The sequence below is a fragment of the Tympanuchus pallidicinctus genome, unplaced genomic scaffold, assembly GCF_026119805.1.
Source record: "Tympanuchus pallidicinctus isolate F22 unplaced genomic scaffold, pur_lepc_1.0 scaffold8, whole genome shotgun sequence".
In the NCBI taxonomy this organism is placed as follows: Eukaryota; Metazoa; Chordata; class Aves; order Galliformes; family Phasianidae; genus Tympanuchus; species Tympanuchus pallidicinctus.
In genome coordinates, this window is record NW_026294802.1 from 3,516,495 (window position 1) to 3,533,988 (window position 17,494).

Sequence of the window (17,494 nt, forward strand, 5' to 3'; positions counted from 1 at the left end):
GCAGGTACCTGCATTGGTGAGGCAAGGGGGTAAATGTACTCATAGAATCACAGAAGCTTTTCAGTTGGAGCTACCTGGTAATCTCTCCTGCAATCAACAGGAACACCCACATGTAGATCAGGTTGCTCAGAGCCCCGTCCAGCACAACCTTGGGTGTCTCCAGAGATGGGGCATCCACCACCTCTCTGGGCAACCTGTGCCCCAGTAGAGGACACGCTGAGTCACACCTCAGGGTATGATGAGGGCTGACAGCTCTCCTGCTTGCTGCCCAGCTGCTGATGGAGTCACTGTGAGAAGAGCAGACCTACGTATAAATCATGGGTGGGGTCTGCAGAGAAGAGAGTGAAGCAGGAGGACTGAGCTGATCTATTGCTTTAAGCTGACTTCAGCTTTTGTGAAACTTAGCAAAAGGCCTTTCGCCTCTTCACTTCATACTCAGAAGATATCACAAAGATCAAAATGTGATTTCACTGCTGTGCCCTGCTTTGGTTGTATGTGGAGGTCCATGCGAGTGTCTGCAATAGCTCTACTAAGGATAAGCATTGTTCATGAGGTTAATCTCTCTGTAGAGGCAATGGAAAGACAGGATTGTCTTGAGGACAAGCCTGAGCACAGACCTAACTTGGCCTGGGAGATTAGGCTGACTGATCTAACGTTAGCTTGTGCAAGCACCTTCCCCAGCACCACCACCATCTTGTGTTGAAACTGCTGACCATAAAGGCAGCCCCTACTTTGCCTCACAAAACAGCAGATGCTTGGGTGAACGAGTTGGTATATACAATAGGAAGACACTGTATGTGTTTTAAAGGCAGCAATCTCAGACAAGAAATAAAAAAAAAAGAAACATTTTTGAGACTGTGTCACGAATAAAAATCCTTTTTATTATGTTTGGACACAGAAAGTCAAGCAAGCTCTGAGTTCAGGACAATGTGTGTGCACTAACAACGTTAGTCAAAATAGGCAGAAAAAAAGAAAACCCTCAGATCATGTGGACAAAAGCCAAAAGAAATAGAAAGGATCGCAACTCATTTTACTACTAGTAAGATAGTGGTTCACTTTCAAATGATGAAGGAACCAAGGCTCTACGGGTGCTACTCTGCATACAGAGGGATGCTGAATGTTGGCTGGATCCTACACAGTTATTAATTCCTTTCTTGCCCACATATTGCCAGCCTGCATCATAGGCCCATCAGCTGAGTGCAGAACTCCTGCGCTTTCTCTTGAACACTGCTGGTATGCATCTCTTTTACAGCAAAGAGCTTTGGGTGCAGCTATCAGTACCACATTTCTTCACCTGATATCTGAAATCTACTTATGAAACCTATGAAATAATGATAGATATTATGTCTCTACAAAAAGATACAACTCTGTGGTTTTCTCCAGCACTTGCCTGTAAATACTACAGATAGAAGGAGAGCAGGAAGGAACATGCATACTCCTGGCAGCACTCCCAGCGCAGGGCTGGGGACAGAAGCTCTGTCTTCTTTCATTTTTACTGCTGCTTAGCAGCCTGGATCACTAACAGCCTCCTCCTTTCCCCTTAGAGCAGTAGCCCCAGACCTACCACTTAGCAGAAGTGCCTGCATTTCTCATTCCTCTAAGAAAGTGGTATTTTGGGTTTTTTTTATTTTTTTTTTTTTTATGCTTGGGTATTTACTGGGCCAGTCCTGCACTTGCTATCCTCTCCTATGGAGCTGTGGCCAAGTGTTGGAATGAGAGGATCAGCCATGTTGGAGAATCACAGCCTGTTTCTAGGGTTCTTGTACTTAATGCTTAGTGTTTGGCAACAGGGTAGAAATGCACAATCTGCTGTTTGTCCCTGCTGTCTCACCCTCTTGGGATCTACTGTCTCCATATTTCTCTATCTAAAGACCCAAACCCAGTGCTTCCAGTTCTGTTTCCTACCCCAGCCACAGTTCCTGTAATCTCCACCTCCTTTTCCTCCAAAGCAGCTGATCACAGGGGGATGTTTGCCCACATCTTCCATGTGAGCAATCACAAGTGCTCACTTTGTGCTACTTTCAGATGGATCACATCCCACTAAAAACGTGTCCTGCATCTTAGGAATGTCTCAGCAGTATTGGTAGAACTGATCGGAGAAAGACTGGTGATTACTGTAACAAATGAAATCGTTATCTTTGAAAAAAGTCCCTGCAGGAATCATAAAGGAGGTTTGTCAAGGGAAGGTTAGAAGGAATGAGCAGAAATGCAAGGAAGATCAAAGATCTCCAGTTCACTCCCTTGACTGACAGTTATGTATGCTGGCAATATGCTCAAAAAAATGCAGTGAACTCTTTGAAATGACAATGAATTATAAACAGAAGGGTAAGCTGGGAATTTTCAGCTCACCTGTGGGACAGAAGTGGGTGCGAAAATTGGAAAAGGATGAAGGGAGATGGAAAAGCACAGATGAAACTCAATTTCATCCAGGAAAACTTTCACTCCATTGTATTAAAGGAGAAATTTGAAGGTTACAGTTCAGAAGAGACACGAGCTAAGCTAATCCCTCACTGCAGGGGGCTGTTAAATCCAGCAGTTGAAAGTTCTTCAGTGCAAAGTGCCCAGAAGCAGCCAGGTAACCAAAGGTGAAGACAGTGAGCGCTAATCTCTGAGCCATCAGCAGGCAGCTGAAACAGAGCAGGCACTGCAAAGCAGAGCACTTCACAAAGTGCATACTTTGAAGGAATAAGCTACCAAAATGAGAAGAATTCAAATACCAGCTTAAGAGGTGACACAAGGAGGAAGGTTGTGGTTTCTTCACATCACAGCATAACAACATGCTTAATAACACGGGCACTGAGGTAGCAGGTCTGAATACGGGGATGGTGGGATGGGGAAGACTGAGTACAGAACAAAGGGACACAAAACTTCTGGTCAATATTGATGGAAATATCCACATAATTTTCCAGGACGGTATCTCTGATAAAGCAGATCTCATTTGCAGTTGCAATGGTGGGCCTCCTGCAAGCAGGAGTGCACACAGAAAACAGCCTTACATCTTTTATTCCCTACTGCCCGACCCTTATCCCTTTCTCCCCTGGTTCCTCATTGGCTGAGTACTGCAGGTTCACACTCTTTTGCGAGGCTTCACTGATCACACAAGTACCCAGTAAACACAAATCCTTGCCATCCAAACACAAATTTCTTAATTAGTTAATTACTTTCTAACAATTGCTCTCTCAACACCTGGTCATTGCTTTCAGACACCTGCTTTGCAATTCAAACATAAACATAAACCTCTTAATTATTTAATTACCCTCTAGCATTTGTTCCCTTCACACTTGGTCACTGTGTTGACCACCTGTTTGTCCTTGCACACAGACAAGCTTGGAAGGAGGATAGAGAGGAGTATCTTGGAGCCTGCCTGTGACATCCTAACCTTCCCACAGAGTGGGACAGTCCTGCTTTGTGTAAAGGCCTTGGCTCCTTGAAAGCTTGTTTAGAGCACTCAAAATCTATTGCAGCTTTGTGAGAAAGAATTTGTCACATCATTCAGTAATTATGTTTCTAAAATATGTTACTAATACGTATATGGTGTTTCTACTTTTCACATCAGCTATTTCTAAGGACAAGCTACAGAATACAAACACTTTATGTTCTACTTCTTCAGATCCATTGCCCTTTCCAGTATCCAATGCAGAAACAACTTCCCACAATTCCGCTTTTTTTTTTTTTTTTTTTTTTTTTTTTTTTTTACAGTGTTGATTTCTGCAATTCTTTTCTAAGATACGATTTTAAAGCCTTCTTCACTTTCTTCATCCTCCATTTCTTCTAGTACCATCATTTTATCCAAGTACAGTAGCGGCTCCATTATGGTTTGCTTCAGCAGCGCAGTTTCAATTAATTGCTGTACCAGCCCCCTCACGCAGGGGATAATACAGCAACCGATGGCCACCAGGACTCCTGCTACTACAACCAAGGAAGTAAATATGGACACAATCATCCCTTTCCATTTGCCAAACCAGGACTCCAACCACCCAGTGATAGAAGTATTTATTCCTGAGTTTTCTGCCAATTCATCAGCAAGAGTAGTAAGCCCCCTTCAGTTACTGTGCCATCTGGGGCTGTGTTATTAGGGATGAAGGTGCAACAACGAGTGCCTAACATTACACACACACACACCCTTTTTCAGCTAATATATTTAGGGCGGTCCTATTTTCCCAGGCCATCCTACTTGTAGCATCCAATTGTTCTGCAATTCTCTTTACTGCCTCCTTGGTATAGTTTATACCTGTATAGTTTATCTCTGTTGATTGTAATAGATGTAGTTTATCCACTCTACATTTTTGTAAATTGTCACCCACCAGAACAGCGACTCAAATCCTGCAGCAATTTGATTTCTAGTCTTAAATTCATTCCATCATTAGAAATACTTGGAATGGCCCTTCCCAGTCAGGTTGCAGCTTTGTCTCCTTCCAGGTCTGGATCAGGACCCAGTCTCCAGCTTGGAATGGATAAATTGGAAATTCCAGAGGTGGTGTTTGTGCTAACAGTCCTCAGATCCTGAGAGATGATAGTGAGGAAGACAATCTGAGTACATAGTTTTTAAGAAATATATCTTTAGTTTCAAACTGTGGTATCTCATTTTTCTTTCCTAGAAATGGTAAAATGGTAACTCAAATAACATTTCATATGGAGAAACCCCCACATCCTTTCTTGGTGCTGTCCAGATTCAGAGAAGTACTAGAGGCAAGCACTTGGTCCAAAGGAGTTGAGTCTCTAGGACCAACTTAGTCAGATGTTTCCTTATCGTCTGATTCATTCTTTCTCCTTTTCCCAATGGTGATGAGTGCCAGGGGGTGTGAAGTTCTGTAAAATCTACTTGAATACTTTGGAATGGTCAAGTTCCCAGCTCTCTCCCCCCTTCAGGTTGATTTCTAATAGCCTTATTATTTACTTTCTGGCATACTACACACCCCCTACAGACCTGTTTACCAGAGTATATATCCCCATGCTTACATATTTCCACAGAACACCATCACTCAGAGCTTGCACTCCCCAATGACTCCCTTTATGCAAGATGATTAAAACTTCTCTTGTCACTGCCTTGTTTAATACTTCTCTCCCATCCACCTTCCCTCAGACTCCGTGGCCCCTAAGTTCCTAAGAGTTTCCTTTTCTTTTTCTCTGAATATCTGTTTTGGGAAGAGGTGATACCTCAGGCACAAGATAATTCATAATAATTGTTGATTGTCAAGCAGCCTCATTGGGCTGCCAATGGGCTGCTTTATATGCTGCTTGGTTACCTTGGGCAATAATCCAATTCCCCTTCTGATGCCCTTTGACATACACTATTGCAGTTTCAGTGGGTAGCAGTAAATTTTCTAGAACTTGTCTGATGGGTCCTCATGAAGCAATTCCTTTCCTTCACTGTTGATTAATCCTCGTTCCTCCCAAATTTTTCCAAAAGTGTGTACCTCTCCATACGCATACCTTGAATCAGTATATATGGTTCCCTCCTCTCCTTTAAGGAGATGAAATGCTTGGTTCAAGGCATATAATTCACATGTCTATATATAATTATATATATATATTATGTATATATATATATAATTCACATGGACTGCCCAGGGAGGTGGTGGAGTCACTGACCCTGGGGGTGTTCAAGGAAAGGCTGGATGTTGTGTTGAGAGACATGGTTTAGTTGGAGCTATTGGTGATAGCTGAACAGTTGGACTGGATGATCTTTTAGGTCTTTTCCAACCTTGGTGATTCTATGATTCTATGTCTGTGCTGACCAATCATTAGGCAGCCGGCCCATCTCTCTCACCTCCTCTTTTGCCCCCTCTATTACAGCACATCCATTGTGTCTTTTTCCTTGCACCACCCTTGAAGACCAGTAGATAAACAAAAGCTTTCCTTCCTCAAGGGGGGTGTCTTGCAGGTCAGATCTTACTCTTGTCTGATACTCAATTAAATCCAAGCAACTATGCTCTACATTTTCTTTTTTCTCCTCCCCTTTCCACAAGAATATAGCTGGATTAGGCAAGATTCAGTTGTTAGCACTAAGTCATTTTTCTCCATTAAGATTGTCTCGTATTCCAGAATTCTAGAGTCAGTTAACCATCTTCCAGCCTTCTGAGTTAAAATAGTTTACACCTGATGTGGGGTAGTGACTACCAAGCGTCTCCCGAAAGTCAATTTTCTGCTCTCTTCTACCAGAAGAGCAGTCACTGCTACAGCTTGGATACATTCTGGCCATCTCCAAGATATTGGATCCAGTAGCTTAGATAGATATGCCACAGGCTGATGCTTGTTCTCCCATTCCTGGGTTAGCATTCCCAGGGCTGCCCCTTGATCTACAGTAACAAAGAGCTGGAAAGGTTTATTCAGTGCAGGGGGAGCTAGGACTGGGGCTGGAATTAGATTCTGTTTTAATTCCTCTATCAACTCCTTTTTCTTGGCAGTCTGCTCAAGGGTGTTGGGTTCCTCATCTAATAATTTAAGGTATAACCCTTTGGTTTTCTAAGCATATGCTTCTATCCAGAGTCTGCACTATCCTACTACCTCTAGGAATTTTCTCAATTCCCTCTTTGTTCTGGGCAAGGGTAGTTCAACAATTCCCTGAATTATCTCTGGGGTGATCCTACAGATCACCCCTTTTCCCTCAGAAACCAGGTGTCCCAAATATCTAACTTCTTTTTCTACTTATAGTTTATTCTTTGAGACTCTCAGTCCCTGTTTCCCTAGTTTAGTTTAGCAGTTCATTTGTAGCTTTTTTAACATCTGCTTTTTCTGCTCCTGACAAGAAGAGATCATCCACATATTGTAGGAGCGATAATCCCTATGGTGGCTGAAAGTGTTCTAATATTTGCTCCAAAACTTGTTCAAACAGATTTGGTGACTCTTCAAACCCCTGAGGCAGAACCATCCACAGATACTGTTGTTTTCATCCTCTCTCAGAATCTTCCCACTCAAAGGCAAATATATTTCTGCTCTCCAGATCCAGGGGACAAGACCAACGGGCACCCTTTAGATCTGTAACACTGAACCATTCATCTTCATTTGGGATTTTACTCATCAAGGTATATGAGTTTGGAACCACTGGATGTCATTTCTGTACTATTTCATTAATTTTTCTCTGGTCTTGGACTAATCAATAGGAGCCATCAGGTTTCTTTACTAGTAGAATGGGGGTATTGAAAGTCGACATACATGGTTCCAGAGACCCATCCTTCAGTAATCCTTGTATCACAGGTTTAAGCCCAATACGTCCCTCTAAAGGAATTGTGTATTGTTTCTGTCTTATGGTCTTGTATTTTTCCTGCAACTTTATTTTTAAGGAGTTATTTTCAGCCCCCTTCCTCCCCTCCCCCATTCCCTTCTTTTACCCAGACCACGGGATCTATCTCTTTCTCATCTGCCTCAGTTAACACATTCATTGATACTACAATTCCCTCCTGACAGGTTGTTATTTGTATTCCCAATTTCATCATAAGATCTCTCCCCAGCAAATTAGTCCCTGCATCAGGCACATAAATAATTGTCCTGTTGTTGTCCTATTCCCTAATCTCAAGTCAGTCTTTTCAAAAAGTGCTGCTGTCATCCCAGTCCCCTCTACCCTCATTGTCTTTAGAGTCTCATTTGTTAATTTGAGCCCTGACACTTTATGAGCCAGCGATGACCAAGCTGCCCCAGTATCAACTAAAAATACAATATCCTCCTCTTCAGGTCCCACTTTCATATTTACCAAGGGCTCCTAGTGGGACCAAATTTTCAAGAGCCCCTGGCACCCCTATTCTCAGTTTAAAGCAGCTAGTAACGTCTCCTTTCTCTTCCACTCTGGGCAGTTTCTCTTTATATGTCCAACCCTACCACACCTGAAACACCTCTTTTCACTATTCTCTGACTGAGGCCTAGATCGATATCCTCGTCATTTTCCTTCTCTTTGCCACCCTTCAGAACTCAACCTCTCTTCTATTTTCCTTTCCCTATTATTCATTCTTTGTTTCAATACACGATCAACTGTGGAAACCATTAACCTAGCCCTTGTATTCCATCCTTGTATCTTTTGAAGTTTTTTCTGTATGTCTGGCCACACCTTAGTTACAAAATTCACCTTAAGGAGGCTTTGTGCTACAGGATGCTCAGAATTCATTCCTGAGTATTCTCTCATTCTGTCTCTAAGCCTTCCTAGAAAATCACTAGAAAATCATCCTTATTCTGCTGAACCTCAAATGCCTTAGTGAGATTCCAGGACTTAGGCACAGCCTCCTTAATTCCAGCTATTATTGTATCTCGCAAGTCCTTCATGTTTTGCTGATGTTGTGCATTATTACAGTCCCAGTTAAGGTCTTCCACTGGGTATTTTTGCTCTGCTGGAACCATCCCAAGGTGTCCAGGGGGATTATTCTTTTCCTATTCTTGCATAGCAGCTCGCCTGATCATAACTCTTTCCTTTCCAGTAAACAATATACCCATGATAGACACTAATTCCATCCATGAGTACAGGTTAGGACCCAGAAATTGGTCCAATTGTTCTGCTACTGCTACAGGATCCTCAATTAAGGATTTCATTTCCTTCTTAAAATTTCTGACCTCTCCGCTAGTGAGTGGGGAGTTTATATACCTATTTGCCCCTGTCCCAGTGGGACCTCCCATCAGGTGTACATGGAGGTGTTAATCTGGTCAGTATCAGGGAAAGGAAAGTTTTCAATATCCCTCTTACATTGTTCTAACTCTCTTCTGAGCCCAGCATGCCCTCTTTCTTGTGAAATGACTCTATGGCTCTTCTCTTGTTCTTCTGGGGGAGTGACTGTCACCTCTTGTACTACACTAGAGTTATATGGGGGGGGGATAGGTTCTCTAGGGAATCCCATTGATTAGTTTTCTTTCCTAATTCCTCTTCTTCCTGATCCGAACCTTTCTTTGCTAGCAGTAGACTGACCTCTTGTGTCCAACAAGCAGCATATTCTGTTTCTTCCTCCGACAAGGGAGTTTCATTCCTTACATACGAATTCAAAATCTGACAGGTCCAATCTTTGTCAGATCTGTATTTTGGCCAAAATACTCATTTTCCCTGTAAAGGCTCTCTAGGCCATATCTGTGCACCGTATTTAAACATCTCTTTCCTGTCTTTGTCCCTAGTTTTGGGGTTGGTTTTCCAGTTCTGAAGCACTTCTCCCAAGGGCTATCTATAGGCACGATTTTGGGGACCCTTTTCCCCGGCTCTCGGGAGCTCCTATTACCTCCAGAATGCTACCATGAACTCCCCAGCTCACAGGTTACCAGACCCCCATTCTCAGATTTTGGGCCCAATCCCCCCAGAGTGCTGTACTCCTATCTCAGATTAATAGGGGTGCACTGCTGGCACTTCGTCAGGTGCGCAGGGCACCGCACACCAACAGCCCCCTCCCGAGACTCCTCCTTTCACCAACAGCCGCTCCGTCCGCCCCTGGCCGCGCCCCTCGCGGGACAACAGAACCGCAGGTCGGGACTCCGCACTCGCTTCGCACTGAAGTGCGTCCCAGTCACACACACTCAAGAGTCTCAACCGACCCCCAAGGCAAGAATTAAATTCCCTTACCTTGGTCCGTGCACGAAGTTACTGGGTCACAATGGCCAGCACCCGTGCCTACCTGCCCCTTGGCTTTCACAGAGCCCGTCCTTTATGTAAGTAGCAGTCTTAGTTTCCTATCGACCGTCCCAGGGAGTCACCTCACCACCCAGACTGGACCGCTGAAATCAGCGGGGTGCACCTATCCTGTCCAGGGCAGCGGGGGAGACCCCCAAGAGGCAATCATAATCCCAGACAAGCCCCCAAATGGCTGGAAATAACCAAATAATTTTCCAGGACAGTATCTCTGACAAAGCAGATTTCATTTGCAGTTGCAATGGTGGGCCTCCTGCAAGCAGGAGTGCACACAGAAAACAGCCTTACATCTTTTATTCCCTACTGCCCGACCCTTATCTCTTTCTCCCCTGGTTCCTCATTGGCTGAGTACTGCAGGTTCACACTCTTTTGCGAGGCTTCACTGATCACACAAGTACCCAGTAAACACAAATCCTTGCCATCCAAACATAAATTTCTTAATTAGTTAATTACTTTCTAACAATTGCTCTCTCAACACCTGGTCATTGCTTTCAGACACCTGCTTTGCAATTCAAACATAAACATAAACCTCTTAATTATTTAATTACCCTCTAGCATTTGTTCCCTTCACACTTGGTCACTGTGTTCATCACCTGTTTGTCCTTGCACACAGACAAGCTTGGAAGGAGGATAGAGGGGAGTATCTTGGAGCCTGCCTGTGACATCCTAACCTTCCCACAGAGTGGGACAGTCCTGCTTTGTGTAAAGGCCTTGGCTCCTTGAAAGCTTGTTTAGAACACTCAAAATCTATTGCAGCTTTGTGAGAAAGAATTTGTCACATCATTCAGTAATTATGTTTCTAAAATATGTTACTAATACGTATATGGTGTTTCTACTTTTCACATCAGCTATTTCTAAGGACAAGCTACAGAATACAAACACTTTGGGTTCTACTGCTTCAGATCAATTGCCCTTTCCAGTATCCAATGCAGAAACAGCATTCCATTCCCACATTTAAAACACTGTGATCTGCTCTTTGTTTTTTTTAGAAAATATCGACAATAGCGGTGATTTCATAATCCGCTTAAACATCTTTGGATGAGAGCTCTTACATGATTTTAAAGGATGTTTCTTGTGTATATTTTGTATGTCTCCAACGTCACTGTAAGAATGCTCTCCTGCAAAGACCTAGATAGATACAAAGTGCTTTTATAAAAATTACCCTTGCAAAAAGGAGAGAAGGAAATACTATCATCTCCATCTAAAACTGCAGTGACAAATGGTTACACAGTGGGTTTATGGCAGTTGCAGAAGTAGAGAGGCACGGGCAGAGACTCAGCCACATACCACTGAAGTCTTTGTCCTTTCTGCATCCTGCAATTTCTGTTTGTAGCAAACAGAAATCCCTCCATCCAGCCCAAATGTCCCCCTCCCCCATCAGCAGCACTTCAGAAGGAATCAGCAAGTTGTGTGGGCAGGGAAAACAAGAAACATCACAGAGCAAAGAGAAGCAGCAGCCGTGTTCCCTTCCCCTGCAGCATCCCACGGGCTGGACAGCTGAGGTGGCCTGCACATGACAGCCTGCTGCAGGACAGAAGAGCTAACACAGTCAGCAGAAGCGAACAAAAAGTGATGGTATTTGCACATGCAGTGACTGCATTGATCAAAAAATAAGTCACAATGCTCTGAGATGTGCTCTCCCAGCCATGCAGCAGAGCTGTACCAGGGGCTGTTCCCCTTACCCTTCTCAGCCCATTGGCAGCTGCTCCTTGCTCAGCTTTTCTCAGAGCCTCTGATGGGATTGGTGAAGTGCTGCTGACAGAGCTACTTCCTCCCTGAAAATGTTTTTCTCCTACCAAACAACTGCAGCAGCATAACAGGTGTCCTAAGGGCTTTCTGACAGTCTGCTCAGAGGTGAGCAATTGCTGCTTCGGAAAAAAAGCAGGATTAACAGAAAGTCCCTTTTCAGGGGAGAGGAAAAGGAAGAACCTCCCATGTGCTACTGTTTCTCTGCAGATGCAGCTTTGCCAGAACAGGTGGATCTATTCGAATCATAGAATCATTGAGGTTAGAAAAGATCTCTAAGATCACCTAGTCCAACCCCAAGCCAACACCACCATGCCCACTGATCACATCCCTCAGTGCCATATTCATGCAGTTCTTGAAATACCTCCAGGGATGGTAACCCCACCACCTCCCTGTTCCTTAACATCTAACCTGAACCCCCACTAGTGCAACTTGAGGCCATTACTACCTGAGAGAAGAAGCCAACTCCCACCTCACCACAACCTCCTTTCAGGTCATGGTAGAGACTGATGAGGTTTCCCCTGAGCTCCTCTTCTCCAGACTGAACAATCCCAGCTCCCTCAGCCACTCCTTATAAGGCCTGTGCTCCAGACCCATCGCAGCTCCATTGCTTTCTCTGGACACACACCAGGGCCTCAACGTCCTTTTTGTAGAGAGGGACCCAAAACTGAACCCAGTACTTGAGATGCAGCCCCACCAGTGCCAAGTACAAAAGGATAATCACCTCCCTACTCTTGCTGGCTGTGCTATTTCTGACACAAATCTGTGATACAAAAATCTGATACTGATTCATGGCCACCTCCTATCAGGACCTGTAGCTACCCCTCTCTTTGGCCACAACAGCCTTTAGAGACACCCTGCAGCCCTGCATAGCACTGCTTGCTGGCCCCTCAGCAGTAAAATGGCTGCCATCTCCTGAGGGCTGAACTGTGTGCTCCTTGGCATCTGTGTTTGTCTCTACAGCTTATTGGCCCTGGGCAGCCACCCACATGGACAGCAATTTTCCTAGTGGTTATAACGTATTTCTACTCGGCTACCATATGAAGCACGATGATAAATCCAGCTGATTGTTGTCATTTTTTCCTGTGGCCATTCCAACCAGTCAGTTTTTCTCACTGTCCTACACAATTAATTACAATTAATTATAAGGAATTTTTAGTTACCTGAAGCTAAAATGCTTCCTCTACTTCCATCTTGTTCCGTACAAGATGCATGAGATTACAGCACTTAAAGCTGACGCGAAGCGGAGGATTTGCAGGTAGCACAGATTGGAGATGCCCCAGCAAAGGACATGCTGAGTCCCGGGCCCTGTTTCCATCTCAGGCTGTGATGAGGGCTACCAGCTCTCCTGCTTTGCTCCTTGCCTCACCGCATGATGGAGCCACCCTGAGCAGAGCAGGCCTAGGTGTACACTACAACTAGAACTGGAATCACTCCAAACTGGGAGTGCCTGTTAACTCCGGCATCACTTGCATGTGTAAAGCTTAAGTCAGAGCTGCAACAAGCAACCATTGCTAACAAGATTTCAGTGCAGGTCTGCATGACTGCTGTGAATCAGGTATTCCATGCAGGCATCCCGAAGGCATGGCTGCACAGCTCTTCTGTCTGAGATTTGGGAGCCTCCATCTCAGGTGTTAGCTTCAACCTCAGTGTTGTGCTCAGCAGGAGGCAGGCAGCTGGAGTGTGTTTCTTCAGCAAATGGTACATGACTATAGACATCAAAGCTTGGGATAAGAGTTCTCTTCTTTATTACATATGCATGCATTATTTATCAATAGCCCTGGTGAACCTAAGACCCAATTTTTGTCATGGGAAGTGAATGCATTTCTCTAATTTCAAGCACGTTGCAGACTGCTCTGCTCAGCTAAATGGTTTGCTGAGTTGTCACTGTCTCTATTGAGTGCCACATGTGCTGGCTCAATGCCAGGAGGAAGCAGAATAAGTGAGGCTGCTAGAAACTGATTGTTTCAAACATAGATTGTGCATGCTGCTACATGTTACAGCAAGAAGAGAGAGGTGATTTGCTCCCATATGTGCACAGATGAGACTATGTCCTGGTGAGCTGCCATGCCCTCTCAATCTGATGCCCTCCTGTATGCCCAGCATCCCATGGGGGGATGATAACTGCTGGTGTGGGGGGCCAGCTTGAAAGAGTCTGAGTTTCTTCCTCAGCTAATTTGTGCCCCTTGAAGGAAATCAAAGGAGCTGACAGGTGAGACAGTTAATTGCAGGCTCGGAGGCAATTTAGGGCTGATGGGAAGTGGTTCAAGTCACTGGGGGCTTGAAGGAGCCCCTCTTTCCGTAGTCATAGGTCAGGGCAGACATCTTCCTCTCACTGCAGGAGGAATCACAAAGCAAAATGCAAGCTGCTTGGAAACTGTGGATCTGGTGTGGAAACCTTCTCACTGTCCCTCTCTTCCTCAAGACTGTCATGATATTTTTAATAACAATTGATGGCTGCCTAAACTCGCAAACATGTTCTCATTAATATTCATGAAAGAATGGACTGTTTTTATCTACACCTACATCAGTGTGTGGTAAAATGTATCTCAAGCCCAGCTTTTATGTTTAATCGCACTGAAACTGGATCACCTCTGATTTTTATGGGGAAAAAATAGTTTGTTTTCAAAGGAGGAAAGCATGAAACGTTATAATTTCTGACCTAGAATTTTGGCAGAGCTGCTCCATTCTCTGGTATCAAAATGGATGGGGAAAAAAAAACAATTTTTTGAGATTTTTAATTGACCTCTGAATATTTCAGCCATGCTGTTATGCGTTTCTACAATAGCACCCACCCAGACTTTCAGTGTAAGCACCCTGCAGCCATTAGCCAGTAAATACTTGTCAGAATTTCTGCATGTACATGGGGCATTATTATCAGATCATGAAAGAAAGAAACTCATCTCTGCTCCCACATCTGTCAGGGGGAAGTTTTGCCCTGAGAGGGTGATGAGGCACAGCTGCCCAGAGAAGATGTGGGTGCCCCATCCCTGGAATGTTCAGGGCCAGGTTGGATGGGGCTCTGGGCAGCATGAGCTGCTGGGTGGCAGGCCTGCCCCTGGCAGGGGGGTTAGAACAAGATGATATTTAAGGTTGCTTCCAAACCAAGCCATTCTCTGATTCCATGATTCTATGTTTCTATGATCTGCCAACTCTGGCTGGGACACAGGGCAGAGGAGACTTCCTTCTGGCCCAGACAGCATCTCTAATTTGACCCAAATACCTCGATGCCGATAACCTTGTTAACCTCTGTATCCTTATTAACACACTGAGAAGTGAGAGGTAGGTATTTGCAGCATATCCTCTGAGCAGGGTCATTGCACGACACATTTAACGCAAAGGATTTGGCAACACGAAGGATGCTGCGAGGCGTGCACTGAGTCAAGTGTTTTTGTGGCTGTGGAGATTAGCAGATTAAGTGGCATCATTTCTTTAGTCACTTGATGCATTGCAGTTCCTGGGGCTCCCCAAGAAGCAAAGCTTCCTCCCTCAAAAAAGCTGTTCTAGTGCAGCTACTTTATCAGGAAAGCTTTAATCCCTTTCAAAATGGGGTTTCCCTTTCTCCTAATCAAGTTCTTTCAAATCATGCAGACTTGAAATGGAAAAGATTAAGTTTAACCCCTTGGTAGTAGAGGGAGAGGGCTTAAATCGACTTTCATTCTAGCTACCTAGTGTCAAGACCCAGGAAAGCAGCTGTCTGCTCACAGTTCTCTCCCCATTGAACACCTCTGTTCATATTTCTTTTTCATTTTTTTTCCCCTTTTCCTTTCTTCTTGTTTCAACATGGAGTATTTAAACAAGTCTAAATTTAGAGTGGAAATTTAGCTGTGGAAAAAAAAAAAAGGAACAAAGACAATGTAACCAGGCAAAGGCATTAATTAATGTGACACCTACATGTCTGCTTCTATAAACAACAGGTAGAGCATGCAGCTGAGATTAGCGATCTGCAGGCAGATATTTGCAGAGCTACTGAATGGAAGGAGGGTGTGAAAGGCCATTTCGGCCAGAGTCCTGCTGACATGGGGAAACTCTGTAGGCCAAACATGCATCCATCGTTCACTGCTTCTGAGGCAACTTGAAATGGAGAGATTTGGGGGTATAGCACCTGCCTGTACCACCGGAGCTACTCTAAGGGTGAATCTGTACTCTGCAGAGATCTCAGTGAGGCACTCTGTATGTGCTGTATGTATTCAAACCAAGATCTCCACGTGACCGGTCACTCAACAGCATTGCCCCAGTGAGCTGCAGCATCTGAGGCTCAGTGGGATACTGCTAGCTCTGACACTGTCGGACCAGAGGGAGGGCAGCGCACACAGGGGGCAGGGATTGGAATAGAAGTGGGAATAGGGATAAGGACGCTTCCCAGCCCTTAGCCTTGGGGCCTGTCTGCAGCATCAACACTACTGTAGGAGCAAGTCTGCAGCCCTTTTCACCCAGTAAATCCACTCTTCTGTGAAGTCAGCTTGCAGTTTTAACCCTCCTCTGAAACCTGATCAGGAGAGATTTGCATGGCCAGCCAGTAAGCCCACAAATAAAAGTGCTTTTCCGACACCGCCTCTGGCAAGGGTCCCCTTTTCCTGGCAGCTGCTGGACAGGCAGATCAAATTCCCTGCTGCTGGAGAAACACCTCACAGCTGCCTTCCAAACCACGCCAGGGAACAGTTAAATCTCCTCAGACAGGCCAGAGACTTCGTCCTCATATCTCCTAAAGAGGATACAGGCTCCAGCACTGTTGAGAAAGGAGCTTTTCAAGCACAGTGTTTGAGCAGGGTAGAAAGGAATTTCTATACCCAGACACTTGGTGTCCTGGTGTGAGACAGAGAGGCACAAGATTATGAGCTCAGATAAATGTATCTACTGTTAATAAGATCAAGTATGTTGTTCCCATCGTTCTTTGTTTTAAGTTATTGAAAATCAAAGCAAAGAATTCTTATTAGGCTATGTTGCTGGTTTAAGCTCAGGATAATGGTACAGCAAAGATTTGCTTGGAGGTGCTGGCAGACATGCAGCAAGTGCCTCCATAATGAAAACCAAGGGAGTACCCATCTTCTACATCCTCTTCCCAGTCCTGATATCCACAGTGCAGAAAGGACTCCATGTAGGCCCCAAGATATTGTCCTGAAGAACAGAGGGCTCATCCTTGCCCTGCTGCTTAGGCTTCCTGGGAGACACATACCATGGTGCCACGGGGAGGAAGTATCTGGTGACCAGCTTCAGGCAGATAAACCTGGCATCAGGAGGAGCTTAATGCCCAAGGGGTCTAAGACAGTGCCTCATCTGCTCTTCATCTTCATGAAGCTGCACAATTCGTTCAGGGCTGCCGCCCTGTCCCCCATTCCAGCTGGTTTTCTGACAAAGAGAAGCTTGGTTGCTACCAGTTGTGCCTTGGCAACCTGTGCTGCAAGGAGAGAGGCTGCCTCAAAAGGCTGTGCCATGCACGGCAGAACTTTCTGATCAGCTTTTTATGGTGCTCAGTGTAAAATTTCCCTTTCCTTGTTTTCTCCCTTTCTCTTTGTATTTATCTTGCTATCAGACTGCACTTCAGTCTGCTCAGGCATTCCCAGATTAAGGTCATCATGTGAATGCATTAAACAAATGAGGATTTCTGGTGTCTGTAACAAACTCACCTACAACACTGCTTAAACCAGTGTTTTGACTATATTTGTTCTTTGGCTGATCTTGACACTTGCCAGCATCTTCTCCTAGCAAGATAATCCAAACTGACCTCAGTTTCTAGTAAAACCAGAAACAAACAGAACTGGTAAATCTTCCCTATATTTATGAACACAGCACAAAATCACACTGGCACTTTTTATTGCCTCATGGTCTAGCAAATGTATTTCTAACTTGCTCCTCTCTCTGCCCCCATGTCTCTTGCAACCCTCCTCAGATGCTCACACTTCATTAAGGATTTTCTCTCATTCTTTCTCATAGGACTCATTTTCTTCTTCCCCAATGAGACCTGCTGTCATTTATCTCCTTCCTGTGCCTCAACTGTGCTCACACAGCACAGTGCTGAGCTCTGCAGAAGCACATCCACACACAATAATCCCATTAAGGGCTCTCTAGGCACCTGATATTTTCCAGTTTTCTTTGTTGTTTTCATTTCATCTTTGAATTCCCTTCCCTTGCAACTTTGGGTCATTAAGGGGTTAA

The 17,494-nt window shown here is 44.6% G+C and overlaps 1 long non-coding RNA gene across 1 annotated transcript; it reads right to left on the reverse strand.

Moving 5' to 3' along the window:
* Positions 1-1,611: 1,611 nt before the first annotated feature.
* LOC128073137 (uncharacterized) lies at positions 1,612-10,471 on the reverse strand. Its single transcript, XR_008202631.1, has 2 exons — positions 10,186-10,471; positions 1,612-3,301 (listed from the first exon to the last, which is right to left on the reverse strand). It is a non-coding gene; the product is annotated as an uncharacterized LOC128073137 (long non-coding RNA).
* Positions 10,472-17,494: the final 7,023 nt, after the last annotated feature.